Below are 16,099 nucleotides of genomic sequence, written 5' to 3'. Positions count from 1 at the left end.
AAGGGGCCTAGCCCAAACCATGAAAAACAGCCCCAGATCATTATTCCTCTTCCACCAAACTTGACAGTTTGCACTCTGCATTGGGGCAGGTAGCATTCTCCTGGCATCCTCCAAACCCAGATTCGTCTGTCGGATTGCCAGATGATGAAGCGTGATTCATCACTCCAGAGAATGCGTTTCCACTGCTCCAGAGTCCAATGGCGGCTAGCATTGACACCACTCCAGCTTGGTATTGTGCATTGTGATCTTATGCTTGTGTGCGGCTGCTCGGCCATGGAAACCCATTTCCTGAGGCTCCCGACAAACAGTTATTTTGCTCACGTTGCTTCCAGAGGCAGTTTGGAACTCGGTAGTGAGTGTTACAACGTAGGACAGATGATTTTTACGCGCTACGTGCTTCAGCACTTGGCGGTTCCGTTCTGTGAGCTTGTGTGGCCTACCACTTCGCTGATGAGCCGTTGTTGCTCCTAGATTTTACCACTTCACAATAACAGCACTTACAGTTGACCTTGGCAGTTCCAGCAGGGCAGAAATTTGACGAACTGACTTGTTGGAAAAGTGGCATCCTATGACGGTGCCACGTTGAAAGTCACTGAGCTCTTCAATGTGGACCATTCTACTGTCAATGTTTGTCTATAGAGATTGCATGGCTGCGTGCTCAATTTTATACACCTTTCAGCAATGGGTTTGGCTGAAATAGCCAAATCCACTAATTTGAAGGGGTGTCCACATACTTTTGTAAATATAGTGTTAGTCCTTGTCCTCTCCTTGGTTGATTTAGGGGGCATCTTATAGAAACATTAAAAAATAATTAAAGTCATTAATAACCATAGTAAGTCAAATAAATAGACATAAAAAATCACTCATCCTTCTTAACAAATAACTATTCAATTTCAACTTAACCATGATCATATATGTAATTTGTTTGTCTTTTCAGGTCTTAAGGTAAGTAAAAATGTATGAACTAATACATTTTGTCATTACCACCACATTCTGTCCTTACCATCACAGTTCATTATGTGGTGGTAATGACATGTGGTGGGAATTACATTTTTACAGTATTTGGTCATAAATAGCAGGGATTCTAGCATGCCTACTCCAGTTAAACAACTAGCATACAATGTATTCTAAATACACATAATTGAAACATAATTTTTAAAAATCAAACATAATTTGATGAAATTATAGCCTATTTGGTAATGACGTACAATAAAAACATTATCCTCTCAAGTCATATTTACCTTTATTTTTCAATAATTTCCTGGCATCATAATTGGAATTCCCCTCCATGACATCCACGTGCTCCCCTGTCACTATTCATATACATGGTAACCAAGTTCCCAAACTTTTGCAAAAAGGTTATTATCATGTCATTTGCTTGTCGTGGGGTTAATGGCACAATACTTAGAGACAACTGCATTTTGTGTAAAAAAAAAAGTAACAAATGGCTTATGCACATCTAATATGTATATTGTTTCCATTTATTTAATGGAAACAGGTGCATTAAATATTTTGTAATTATCAAGATTTTGAAAGTGTAATACATTGAAGAATGTCAAAATCTGTAGAGACAGGACAAAAACAGTGCAAAACAGTGAAATCCATACATGAAATGCTTAAGAAAATAAAAAATAAAAAAACATTTTTAAAGCTGAAAAAAAGGCTATTTTAGTTTCTACTTAATCGCGGCGAAATAAAAAATATGTAATTGACATTTTACCTTAAAAATCTAACCCTGAGCACAAAAAGGCCCGTATTTGCAAAATTCCCGCATATAAACTCAGCAACAAAATAAACGTCCCTTTTTCATGACCCTGTCTTTCAAAGATAATTGGTAAAAATCTAAATAACTTCACAGATCGTCATTGTAAAGGGTTTAAACACTGTTTCCATGCTTCTTCAATAAACCATAAACAATTAATGAACACGCACCTGTGGAACGGTCGCTAAGGCAGTAACAGCTTACAGACGGTAGGCAATTAAGGTCACAGTTATGAAAACTTAGGACACTAAAGAGTCCTTTCTACTGACTCTGAAAAATACCAAAATAAAGATGCCCAGGGTCCCTGCTCACCTGCGTGAACGTGCCTTAGGCATGCTGCAGATGTGGCCAGGGCAATAAATTGCAATGTCCGTACTGTGAGACGCCTAAGACAGAGCTACAGGGAGACAGGACAGACAGCTGATCGTCCTCGCAGTGGCAGATCACGTGTAACAACACCTGTACAGGATCGGTACATCCAAACATCACATCTATGGGACAAGTACAGGATGCCAACAACAACTGCCTGAGTTACACCAGGAGCACACAATCCCTCCATCAGTGCTCAGACTGTCCGCAATAGGCTGAGAGAGGCTGGACTGAAGGCTTGTAGGCCTGTTGTAAGGCAGGTCCTCACCAGAAATCACCGGCAACAACGTTGCCTATGGGCACAAACCCACCGTTGCTGGACCAGACAGGACTGGCAAAAAGCACTCATCACTCATCACGGTTTTGTCTCATCAGGTGTGATCGTCGGATTTGTGTTTATCGTCGAAGGAATGAGCGTTACACCGAGGCCTGTACTCTGGAGCGGGATCGATTTGGAGGTGGAGGGTTCGTCATGGTCTGGGGCGGTGTGTCACAGCATCATCGGACTGAGGTTGTGGTCATTGCAGGCAATCTCAATGCTGTGCGTTACAGGGAAGACATCCTCCTCCCTCATTGTGGTACCCTTCCTGCAGGCTTATCCTGACATGACCCTCCAGCATGACAATGCCACCAGCCATACTGCTCGTTCTGTGCGTGATTTCTTGCAAGACAGGAATGTCAGTGTTCTGCCATGGCCAGCGAAGAGCCCGGATCTCAATCCCATTGAGTACATCTGGGACCTGTCGGATCGGAGGGTGAGGGCTAGGGCCATTCAAAATGAAGTTGACAGTGAGAGGACGTTTCTTTTTTTTCTGAGTTAGTGTATCTATTGTAGGTCCTAAAATACAACAATGAATAATGTGGAACAAATAAATACCATCAAATGATACCTTACAACTTACAATAATGAGCACCTTGTGACACACCTGTGAAAACCAACCTGGCAATATTTAAATACATAAACTTTGATAGTTTTTAGTACAGTTGTGTCATTAATTGTTTTTGTACACTCACATGGCAATCATAGACTATAATATTGAATTCTTGTGTGTGGAATAAAGAGGAGGTGCTTGCTGTGTGAATGGGAGGTTCTGCCTGTCACTTGTTCTCAACAGGCAGCCAGTCTTGGAAGGGGGACTTGAAGAGGGAGTCTGCAAAAAGCAGGCACTGCTTCTCTATTTGTTCTGAGTGTTTGTAGTGCTAGTGTTTTTAGTTCATCTGTGTATCTCACATATTATGTGATAGAGCAAGAAAACTTTCTTTGCAGATAATGACAACAACAGTAACTGTAGATGATGTAATGAAAAGTTGGAGGGTGGTTGGTAATGGAGGACATCAGGTGGATCCACGTCTGGGTGTTGGGCAGAACCCATAGGTCCTGGAGAACAGGAGCACGAGTTAAAGGGAACAGGGTAGGAGATAGAGACGTAAGTAAGCAAACACACAGGAAAATGTGATGGATTAGTGCAGTGTTATAAATGGGAGATATGTAATGTATAGCCTACCTCAAGCTGGTCCACCTCCGACTCAGAGCACAGAGAATCAGACTGATTCAAACTCACTGGTTCTGGTGGATGCCAAACCTCCTGAGAATCTCGGACAGTCGATGGTCCTAAAGTCATTTGGAGAGGTAAATTGAAGAGGTACATTTTTATATGCTCAGCATTGGGCTTCACTGAAGTCAGTGCTTTCAGTGGCCGACCATCCAACTGCTCCAACTGTAGAAGATTGTTGGCTTCCACCAAGATTTTTTATATTCACTTTATCAGATAGTGACCCCATCTAGGAGCGAAAGAGCTGCGAGGTTTCCCAGGTCTCGCCTTCTTTTTGTCCTTCTTCCAAACCAAGTAATTTGCCCATATGTCGAAGCACTTGGTCCCCTTCTTGATTCTGCTCCAGTAGCTCTCCTTCTGTTTCTCCTTCGCCCTGTCCATGTTCAGTCTAACCTTGATTGATAACAGGAATAAATGCAATTATATTTCATGTTACAAATACATTTTTTACATATCGCTTGGAAGGCCAGAAAATTAAATTAACAGCGGACAATCATTTTTACCTGATCAAAAACCTCCACATCCTTCTCAGTCCGTGCCTGAAGGTGGTCCTTGAAGGCGTTCTGATCTGGTTCAACAACTTCCACCACATCAGGTGGGGTTTCAGTGACGTGAAAGTACGTTATACAAAAATAATAACAGACAAACAACAACACAAAGTCAATCAGAAATTAGAAAGACTAGAGTTTATGCAATAATTGTATATACAATTGCATTGTTACCTCAGTCAACAGCTGCAGTTCCCGTCCGTATTCGGTGGAGGCCTGGATGCTGCTGTTGTGAGCAAAGAGAATTACCTTCAGGTTTTTCTCCCACCCTTTCTGGTAGCAATCAAGGGACTTGCCCATGGCAGTCTTGAGGGTCTGGTTGGTCCATTCACCAAACCTGGAGGAGGGGGTAGGAATGCGATATCTATTGACAATTTCAAGATATTGAAATTCAGTACCAGTCAAATTTTGGACACACCCACTCAATCCTTTATTTGTACTATTTTCTACATTGTAGAATAATAGTGAAGACATCACAGCTATGAAAGAACACATATGGAATCATGTAGTAACCAAAGAAGTGTTAAACAAATCAAAATATATGTTATATTTGAGATTCTTCAAAGTAGCCACCCTTTGCCTTGATGACAGCTTTGCACACTCTTGGCATTCTCTCAATCAGCTTCATGAGGTAGTCAGCTGGACTACCTCATGCATTTCAATTAACATGCATTTCAATTAACAGATGTGCCTTATTAACAGTCAATTTGTGGAATTTCTTAATGTGTTTGAGCCAATCAGTTGTGTTGTGACAAGGTAGGGATGGTATACAGAAGATAGTCCTATTTGGTAAAATACCAAGTACATATTATGGCAAGAACAGCTCAAAAAAGCAAAGAGAAATGATAGTCCATCATTACTTTAAGACATGAAGGTCAGTCAATCCGGAAAATGTCAAAAACTTTGAAAGTTTCTTCAAGTGCAGTCGCAAAAACCATCAAGCACTATGATGAAACTGTCTCTCATGAGGACCGCCACAGGAAAGGAAGACCCACAGTTACCTCTGCTGCAGAGGATAAGTTCATTAGAGTTACCAGCCTCAGAAATTGCAGCCCAATTAAATGCTTTACAGAGTTCAAGTAAAAGACACATCTCAACATCAACTGTTTGGAGGAATCTGGCCTTCATGGTCGAATTGCTGCAAAGAAACCACTATTAAAGGACATCAATAAGAAGAAGAGACTTTCTTGGGCCAAGAAACACGAGCAATGGACATTAGACCGGTGGAAATCTGAGTCCAAATTTGAGATTTTTGGTTCCAACCACTGTGTCTTTTGTGAGATGTAGAGTAGGTGAACGGATGATCTCTGCATGTGTGGTTCGCGCCGTGAAGCATGGAGGAGGAGGTGTGATGGTGTGGGGGTGCTTTGTTGGTGACACTGTCCGTGATTTATTTAGAATTCAAGGCACACTTAACCAGCATGGCTACCACAGGATTCTGCAGTGATACGCCATCCATCTGGTTTGCGCTTAATGGAACGATCATTTGTTTTTCAACAGGACATTGACCTAAAACACCTCCAGGCTTTGTAAGGGCTGTTTGACCAAGAAGGAGAGTGATGGAGTGCTGCATCAGATGACCTGGCCTCCATAATCACCCGACCTCAACCCAATTGAGATGTTTTGGATGAGTTGGACCGCAGAGTGAAGGAAAAGCAGCCAACAAGTGCTCAGCATATGTGGGAACTCCTACAAAACTATTGGAAATGAATTCAAGGCTGGTTGAGAGAATGCCTAGAGTATGCAAAGCTGTCATCAAGGGAAAGGGTGGCTACTTTGAAGAATATGAAATATATTTTGATTTGTTTAACACTTTTTTGGTTACTACATGATTCCATATGTGTTATTTCATAGTTTTGATGTCTTCAATATTGTTCTACAATGTAGAAAAATGGAAAAATAAAGAAAACCCTTTAATGAGTAGGTGTGTCCAAACTTTTGACTGGTGCTGTATATAAAAAAACATTTCCTTTGGCAGACTCTCTAATCGAGAGCGATTTACAGTTAGTGCATTCATTTTAATATAGCTAGATGGGAATGTACTATGTTACATACACATGCAAACCACATTCCTACAAAAACGTACATTTTGTGTATAGGGATCTATCCAAATATGTGGAGGTATGGCCTGTAGAACACTGCGAAATATCCAACCAGGACCAAGGTCGTAGGAGGAAAGCAGCTCCTAATTGGCTACGCCGTAGGCCATGAGCCACACCGCCAGGAAGAAGAGGAAAAATAACATGTCTTTCGTCTGCCAATCAGGAGGGGAAAATAATATTAAATCGGGTAAAATTACAACACTTTTTTTTGTGTGTGCAGTTTTGACACTTTTCTTTGGATACTAATTGTGGCGAAGATGTAGGTGAGACGGAGGGTAAACGCCATGTAGTCCACAGCCAATACAGCACGGCCAAACTCATAGGACCACAGGACCATTCTAGAACACACAATAAACGCCTTGGTTACAGTCACAGGGACACACATGCACACAATCCATTTATTTATAAATGTATTTATTAGGATACCCATTAGCTTTTGCTGATGCAGCTGCAACTCGTCCTGGCGTCCACATACAAAACATAACATAACATAATACAGAACATTAATAGACAAGAACAGCTCAAGGACAGAACTACATACATTTAAAATAGTAATAGAAATAAGAACATCTTGTTTACATCGACACACGGACACACAGAAACACGTGTACATATACATCTAAATACACACAAATGCAGCACATGCCCAGCGCAAAGAGTGAGATGGCCGTGATTTCACATGTCCTCGATGTAGAGCTTCATTCTCTGATATAAAGTGGGGCTGCCCCTGAAGAACGTCTGATAAAGAGAGCGAGAGAGAGTGAAAGAGAGAGAGGGAGGAAGTGTGTGTGTCAGAGAGAGAGAGAGAGAGAGAGAGAGAGCGAGAGAGAGAGAGAGAGAGAGAGAGAGAGAGAGAGAGAGAGAGAGAGAGAGAGAGAGGATGATCATTAATATATATCTACAGTCACCTCGAAAATTATTGGTACCCTTGATAAAGAAGAGCAAAAAAGACTGTATAAAATAAAAAAGACAAATACTGAGCTATGTTGTATGCTAACAAAATAGGAATATTATATTGTATTATACTAATACAATTGCTTAGATAAAGAGATTTTGTTTAACAAGTAATACAACAAAATCTCAAAAAGATGATTGGCACGGGTCCCTGTTTTCAATACTTTGTGCACCCTCCTTTGTGAGGATAATGCCTGTAGTGGCTAAATTGTCCAATATAATTGTCCTTTTACAATTTTTTTATCCTAATCCCTTAACCACAATGGAGAGTGCAACAAATGTTTTGTCTTGAAGCATACAAATTCAATGTCCAGAGTTCGATTCAAGTTGAAAAATCTCATATTTTTTATTTGTGGGAATAGCTGGGAATTCATTTTTAGATGAATTCCTGGTGATTTTACAGTTGTTGTTTTTTTTTTTATCCAGAAGTTTGTTGAGAATGAAGTACAGAAATATTTCATTTACATAAGTATTCACAGTAAAGGGTCTGAATGCTTATGCAAATGTGATATATATATATTTTCCTTTTTTAATAAATTTGCAAACATTTCTAAAAAACGTTTTTTGCTTGTCATTGTGGGGTATTGTGTGTAGATTAATTGTTACAGCCTTATTCTAAGACATTTTTGAATAAAGCTGTAACGTAACAAAATGTGGAAAAAGTCAAGGGGTTTGAATACTTTCTGAAGGCACTGTAGTTTCTGCTCTGACATGCACTGTCAACTGTGGGACCTTATATAGACAGGTGTGTTTCTTTCTAAATCATATCCAAACTGTTGAATTGGCCACAGGTGGACTCCAATCAATTTGTAGTGACATCTCAAGGATGATCAAAGGATATTGGATGTACCGGAGTTCAATTTGGACTGTCATAGAAAAGGGGCGTGAATTCTTCTGTAAATTAGATGTTTCTGTAATAAACACTTTTGCTAAAATGTCTAACAACATATTTGCACTGTCATTATGGGGTATTGTGTGTTGATAGGTGAGAACAAATATATTTAATCCATGTTGAATTCAGGCTGTAACACAACAAAATATGGAATAAGTCAAGAGATATGAATACTTTCTGAAGGCACTTGTTGGAGACTATTTGACATGAGCCTGTTTTAGTTATATAATGAGCCTGTTTATAATTGCATAATCCACTTATTAGTAGTAATAACTTATTGGTTAGGATGTTGGCGATGGAGAGTGTCATTACAGCGGGAAGCACAGAAAGGGAAGCACAGAAAGGGAAGCACAGAAAGTGTCTGTATGTCCAGATATGTTTTTGCTGTATATTAAAATCTCTTAGATGTAAAGACCCTGTTTAGGGGACCTGCGTGGTTCTGGTACTGGTTCCGGACAACATTTTTGCTTATAAATCGATCTGTGGTCACTGCAAGCCATTGCACAACTTTTTTGCACCTGTTTGACATAGGATCTGAAATTTGAAACAACTTGAAGCTGGGATGTCCCTCCTACCATTAATCTAAAATCATGAGAAATCTTTAGAAAATATGTACATTTTCTCTAACACTATACATACAAACATGTATTTTACAGTTATAAGGAAGGTGAAAATGTATAGTTAGTCATTTTATAATTTGATTATACTATATTTAGAAAGCATATTAGTAATCTCAAGCCTTATTCATACAGTTTTGTTGAATAGGAAATACATCATATTATCCCCCCAAAAATTTAGCTCAACAAGCAGTAGTAGCAGCAGTATGCAAATCAGGGAGCCAAATGAACGTCTCTTTCACCAATGCGAAAAAGATGTGTTCAAAAATAGCCATTAATTTGCGAATGACCCATCACTAGTTAGCAGTGTTTCTGTAGCGCACATGTGAGATAGTTCACAAATCAAATGTCCACTTGTGGTGCCACTGGACAGTGAAAAACAGGTAAGTTAACCTTTATTTATAGTCACTTAAATGTTAATTGTTTTTCTAGATTCTATAGCTACCTCAATCATTATTTCAAATAATTTAGGTGACTTCACAGCAACTGCTAGCTAGCTAACATTAGCAGCATAAGGTAGCTAGCTAGCTTTACCAATACAGAACTTAGCTAGCTAGTTAGCAAGCTCAGCTAAATAAAAATCCCCATAGATACTTAACTGCAGTATATCTCATAGCCATGTCTCATAGCCACGTCATGAGATTTGTAAATGAAAGAGTACTAGGTTGTCTCTAGCTATAGCTAATAATCTTGCATTTTTTATTACAGACACTGTTTGTGCGTACAACAGAGTGGAAAATCAGGTCCATATTAAGATATATTGAAAGTGAATCTAGCTTAGAAACCAGTTAGCTTGCTAGGTCTAATTGTTTTCTATTGCTTTGCGTTGGTTGTTATTACACTGGTTCTTATGTTATTTATGTTGTCTTGACTCATACTGTATCTCTTTTTAATAAACTCACCAGGTAGATAGCCAAGGAAGGCACTGAGCCCAAGCGGTCCCCACAAATCCAAATGCTTGAGATGGAGAATACGGAAGACCTAATGTCTTATTACCACTGTCACGCCTCAAGTACCACTGTTGCCGACAACACACGTTACCAGTATTGACAACCAACATTATTTTATTGCTACACAATTGTTCTCTATTACCCGCCCCAACAGGGCACAAACCAACCTCCGTATTGATCGCCACAGCCAATACACACTGTTCACTTTCAAATAACTTCTTAAGACTGCTGTTCTTTTCCAACCGTGGATGTGGATCTTCTCCAGAACTTACATGCAACTTTCGATCACTGTACACATTACCACTTACTGACAATGTCTCATCATTGACCGACACTACTGCCAGAAAACACCTACACCCCATTCCGGCTATTAATACATCAGGTATTACCACACGACAGAGACTTTCAACATGGACTACTTTTCTACAACAAATTGTACTATTATACATATGTGTGAATTTCTCCATATACCACACAGACAATATAGACAATTAAACAGACATGTCTAAGGGACGGCCACTCCCCTCGATCCTCCTAGGGGACTCCAACTCCTAGTCTAACCTATTAGGGGGCTAAACCCTCCTAAGCATATAGTGCCCACAGTGCTTAGTCTAACCTATGTTGCTAAACCTTCCTAGGCACACACTAGTGCCTAGTCTAACCTATAAGGGGGCTAAACCCTTTTAGACATAATTTGCCATAGTCATCTAGGACAAACCTCACAAATGACAATGTCACCTAGGACTCCTACACTCCTACTGGCCGGTACATGGGACTACGGAATAAATCCAGGCTTGTCTCCCCAAGATGTCAGAATGAGTGGTAACAGGTGTAGGAACATTGCCTACCTTGTTTTGTGCCGGCTCCTGTTACACTGATTCGGACTCTTTAGTTTGACTGCAGATCGTGCTGAATCCTGCCGACAACAACAAATATTAGGTTCTAAATTCTGGTATAATTCCAGTTGGACAAAAAAAAGGAAGCTCAGACTAGATTTATTATACCCAAACTGGATGCTACAGCTGCTTAGCACACATACAATTCACACAAGCATTTATACCTTCCGAATAGGCGGAGTCACCTCCTTGTATTTCTAGTATAAACAATCAGTCTGTTTCTGGGCAAGAAGTGAGTATGTTCCTCCCATTGGTGTTATTGTAACTCAGTGAGTTCAGAACCTTCATAGGTAGGTGTGTGTGTGTGTGTGTGTGTGTGTGTGTGTGTGTGTGTGTGTGGTGTGTGTGTGTGTGTGTGTGTGTGTGTGTGTGAAATGAGACTACAGTTGGAGTAGTGTTGGGACGCGCCCCTCTAGCCTCCCTCACAGGGGTTTCTTCTTTCTTCAGCTGTTGTCCTCACTTCAATGTTGAACTCCACATCTCTCCCTGCGCTAATTCCACAGAAACTAGCCTGACTTTACCAGGAACTGAGACTTGACTGTGCCTCTTCGCATACTTAGAAATGCAAATAGATTATCTTAAATGTAACTACATGCCATCTAAAATGTAATTTACGTAATCCACTACAGTAATTATTTATCATGAGAGGACCATAAACAATAACGGGTAATGCTGCATATACCAAGAAAGTTTAAAATCTCACCTTTCTGGTAAAAATAGTTAGAAATTGCTGAGGTGTAGTCACTTTTGAGGACACAAGCTCAAGTACACAGCACAAATATGATGAAAATATGAAATCTTATTTGACGTATTTCCTATTCAACAAAACTGTATGAATAAGGCTTGAGATTACTAATATGCTTTCTAAATATAGTATAATCAAATTATAAAATGACTAACTATAAGATTTCACCTTCCTTATAACTGTAAAATACATGTTTGTATGTTTAGTGTGGAGAAAATGTACATATTTTCTAAAGATTTCTCATGATCAAAACATCTGCCCCCACCTCTGTGAACATCACACAGAGCTCTAGCTTGCCTTCCTGAACTCTTTAGGAACTCACCTTTCGTCTCATATTATATATTGTCTTCTATGACAAACATAACGTTGTTTTTGTTTAAAATCTATAAATTATTTTAGATTAATGGTAGGAGGGACATCCCAGCTTCAAGTTGTTTCAAATTTCAGATCCTATGTCAAACAGGTGCAAAAAAGTTGTGCAATGGCTTGCAGTGACCACAGATCGATTTTTTTGTCTACACCTATTCAGCATCTTTCACACCCTCTTAAGCCTTAGCCTCACCCATCTCTTTAAGGATTTCAAGACTACAAGTGGTGAAAGAAGTAGCCTACAATAAGGAAAAACTCCAGGTGAAAATACACTTGGCCTATATCCCGATATGACTTTGGTGCAGGTGATGTTGTTAATCACATTACCGTCTCACTATATCAAATAAAATCTAAGTTTATTTGTCACATGCACAGGATGCAAAAGGTGTAAATGGTTAATTGCATATTTGCATAGTAGTAATATCAAAAATAGAAAGTGTCCGGATAAAAATAGTTTATAAATATTTTATAATTATTAGATGCTTACCCAGACACATTTGTCTAAATTGATGGGTCATGTGAAAGAAATGCTATAACCACCCCCCAGCCACATCTAGCTAAGTGGATGGGTCACCATTGTCTAGACATGTACACATGTTCATGAAATACAATAGATGGCCGTAGTCACCCCCAGACACACCTGGCTAACTTGATGGGTCATGTAATCATCTGGCGAAGTGGAGTCTTTTGTTAGCTAGCTAAACAATGAACCATAACCATAGCAAGTAACAATGCATCAAATGCTGTAGGATGAATCTGCAGGTAGCTAAAGCTAACCAACAAGGTTCAATGTTAGCTAGCTAGTTAACATTAGGCTATAACTAGCAATGCAAATGGTTTTCTGAGATACTAATAATATTACTCCACAGATCATACATGTAACATTAGCTAGCAAGCCAGCAATCAAAGGTTCGCTAGCTAGCTAACAGTACGCTTTAACTTTCTGACAAAATTACAAATTTATAATATCTGAAAATGTAGCTTGGCTGTGTGCTTAGGGTCGTTGTCCTGTTGGAAGGTGAACCTTTGCCCAGTCTGAGGTCCTGAGCACTCTAGAGCAGGTTTTCTTCAATAATCTCTTTGTGCTTTGCTCCGTTCATCTTTGCCTCGATCCTGACTAGTCTCCCAGTCCCTGCCGCTAAAAAACATCCCCACAGCATGATACTGTCACCACCATGCTTCACAATAGGGATTGTGACAGGTTTCCTCCAGACGTGACACTTGGCATTCAGCCAAAGAGTTCAAACTTGGTTTCATCAGACCAGAGAATCTTGTTTCTCATGGTCTGAGAGTCCTTTAGGTGCCTTGTGGGAAACTCCAAGCGGGCTGTCATGTGCCAGCCGGGCGCAGCCAGGGTCGTCAGCCAGCCGGGCGCAATCATCGGCGCCTGCCAGCCGGGCGAAGCAAGGGACACCCGCCAGCCGGGCACAGCCATCGTCGTCCGCCAGCCGGGCGCAGCCAGGGTCGTCCGCCAGCCGGGCGCAACCAGGGTCGCCCGCCAGCCGGGCGAAGTCAGGGTCGCCCACCAGACCTTCGGCGTGGCCAGGTGCGCCACCTAAGAGGGCGACGCCAAGGGTGGGGCAGAGGCCACGTCCCGCACCTGAGCCGCCGTCGTAAGAAGGCCCACCCAGACCCTTCCCTTCAGTGTCAGGTTTTGCGGCCGGAGTCCGCACCTTGGGGGGGGGGGGGGGGGGGGGGGGGGGGTTGGTAGTGTAACGCCCTGGCCATAGAGAGGGGTTTTTTGTTCTTTATTTTGGTTAGGCTAGGGTGTTACATTGGGTGGGCGTTCTATGTTATTTTTCTATGTTTTTGTATTTCTTTGTTTTGGGCCGTGTGTGGTTGAGTTCGTTGTGGTTGATTGGGAGTCACACATAAGTGCATGTTTTTCCATTGGGGTTTTGTGGGTAATTGTTTCTGTTCAGTGTTTCACCTGACAGGACTGTTGGCTGTCAGTTTCTTATTTTGTATTTGTATAGTTTTCCATTTAATAATTAAATATGATGAACACTAACTACGCTGCGTTTTGGTCCACTCTCTCTTCAGACAGCCCTTACACTAGGGTTATGACAATAGGGTATTAACTTCAGATGAAATGATTATAGGTTTCTTTTATTGAATCAGGATAAACCATCCCATGCATTAAATTAAATTGAAACAATCAATGACTCCACCAAGGAAACATACATAACGTTCCATATGTGTATTAAAACATTTTCAAACACAAATACATTTTCAGACACAACATCAAAATAAATAAAAAATAATAAACCCCAATGAGTCGTGCACAACCGTGTCCAAATGATTTCAAGTTTGCTTAAGCGCGTTGGAGCTAAAAAAAAAAAAAAATGACGACACCCAAAAATATCCAGAAGCACCTCACATTGTGGTTACTCACTACTTATTCCCTCAGCGAAGTATGGCAGTTCCATGCAGGTTTCCTCACAAAGTCCAAGGCAAGCACAGCTACCCATGCAGACAGTACTCCTTAGCAGTAACCGATATCCCATGGGAACAGGAACTCGTTAAGCTTCCCAAGCAATTATCTCCCGGTGTCACACGATGCTAGGCTAACCTCAAGGCTGGCAAATACCTCCACGACGAGACGGTGGCTTCAGTCTTTACTAAGTTTTAACAAAATTATAACAACTCTTTTATAAAATAAAATATGTATTTCCCTTCATGTCTTAGTAGTTATGGGTTTTGTTCTAGTTCTGTCGTCTTCTTTTATAATTTTTCTTCACCAACCGTCCTAAGGTAAAACGTCCATCCTTTTATCAACGTCTTTTTCCCTCTCTTCTTTTTCAGGCCTCCCGTTAACCAGGTCAACTCCCATTGGCCACAACTTAACAAGCGACCTTATTGATCAAAATGTAAACTTCAAAGTAAAACAAACTATTCACTTATACATTAAATAAATATTTCTTCAAAAAGCATAATGCATTAACAACATTACAATTTAGGAGCAATTCAATCATCTTTTAAATATAATACCAATTACTTACAACAAATAAACTCAATACTTGGTTCAAACAAGGGTATTACATTCCAAACATAACAATGGTCATTATGGGCAAACAGTTCTATTTCTGTTTCATCAGACAGAGGACATTTCTCCAAAAAATACGATCTTGTCGCCATGTGCAGTTGCAAACCGTAGGCTGGCTTTTTTATGGCGGTTTTGGAGCAGTGGCTTCTTCCATGCTGAGCGGCCTTTCAGGTTATGTCGATATAGGACTCGTTTTACTGTGGATATAGATACTTTTTGCATGATACTTTTTCATGATACCCTGACGAAGACAGCTTCGCTGTCGAAACGTTGGTTATTCAATTTTTGCATCTGAGCTCTTAGAGTGTGCGGCTTTCCTTTATTTTCTAGTGTTCTACTCCGCTAGCGAGCACCTCGCCTTTATAGGTCTGCGTTTCTTTTTTCTAGATTATAGATACTTTTGCACCTGTTTCCTCCAGCATCTTCACAAGGTCCTTTGCTGTTGTTCTGGGATTGATTTGCACTTTTTGCACCAAAGTACGTTCATCTCTAGGAGACAGAACATGTCTCCTTCCTGAGTGGTATGACGGCTGCGTGGTCCCATGGTGTTTATATACTGCTCAAAAAAATAAAGGGAACACTTAAACAACACAATGTAACTCCAAGTCAATCACACTTCTGTGAAATCAAACTGTCCACTTAGGAAGCAACACTGATTGACAATAAATTTCACATGCTGTTGTGCAAATGGAATAGACAGGTGGAAATTATAGGCAATTAGCAAGACACCCCCAATAAAGGAGTGGTTCTGCAGGTGGTAACCACAGACCACTTCTCAGTTCCTATGCTTCCTGGCTGATGTTTTGGTCACTTTTGAATGCTGACGGTGCTTTCACTCTAGTGGTAGCATGAGACGGAGTCTACAACCCACACAAGTGGCTCAGGTAGTGCAGCTCATCCAGGATGGCACATCAATGCGAGCTGTGGCAAGAAGGTTTGCTGTGTCTGTCAGCGTAGTGTCCAGAGCATGGAGGCGCTACCAGGAGACAGGCCAGTACATCAGGAGACGTGGAGGAGGCCGTAGGAGGGCAACAACCTAGCAGCAGGACCGCTACCTCCGCCTTTGTGCAAGGAGGAGCAGGAGGAGCACTGCCAGAGCCCTGCAAAATGTCCTCCAGCAGGCCACAAATGTGCATGAGTCTGCTCAAACGGTCAGAAACAGACTCCATGAGGGTGGTATGAGGGCCCAACACCGTGCAGGACGTTTGGCATTTGCCAGAGAACACCAAGATTGGCAAATTCGCCACTGGCAGGTTCACACTGAGCCCATGTGACAGACGTGACAGAGTCTGGAGA

General features: G+C 40.9%; 1 long non-coding RNA gene across 3 annotated transcripts; it reads right to left on the bottom strand.

The window, feature by feature from the left end:
• Nucleotides 1–1,226: 1,226 nt before the first annotated feature.
• LOC106600730 (uncharacterized) lies at nt 1,227–10,783 on the bottom strand. 3 transcript variants are annotated; one of them, XR_006769396.2, is made up of 9 exons: nt 9,700–10,783; nt 6,966–7,072; nt 6,761–6,794; nt 6,319–6,672; nt 4,407–4,569; nt 4,188–4,264; nt 3,893–4,077; nt 3,637–3,743; nt 1,227–3,509 (listed from the first exon to the last, which is right to left on the bottom strand). It is a non-coding gene; the product is annotated as an uncharacterized LOC106600730 (long non-coding RNA). The 3 variants fall into 3 exon arrangements; XR_006769393.2 differs by having other exon boundaries at nt 3,637–4,077; XR_014391782.1 differs by having other exon boundaries at nt 3,637–4,077; nt 10,596–10,783.
• Between the last annotated feature and the right edge of the window lie 5,316 nt (nt 10,784–16,099).

The sequence above is a fragment of the Salmo salar genome, chromosome 03, assembly GCF_965601325.2.
Source record: "Salmo salar chromosome 03, fSalSal1, whole genome shotgun sequence".
Classification (NCBI taxonomy): domain Eukaryota; kingdom Metazoa; phylum Chordata; class Actinopteri; order Salmoniformes; family Salmonidae; genus Salmo; species Salmo salar.
The sequence above is the reverse complement of the archived record's forward strand: the minus strand, read 5'-3'. Positions and strand labels throughout refer to the sequence as shown.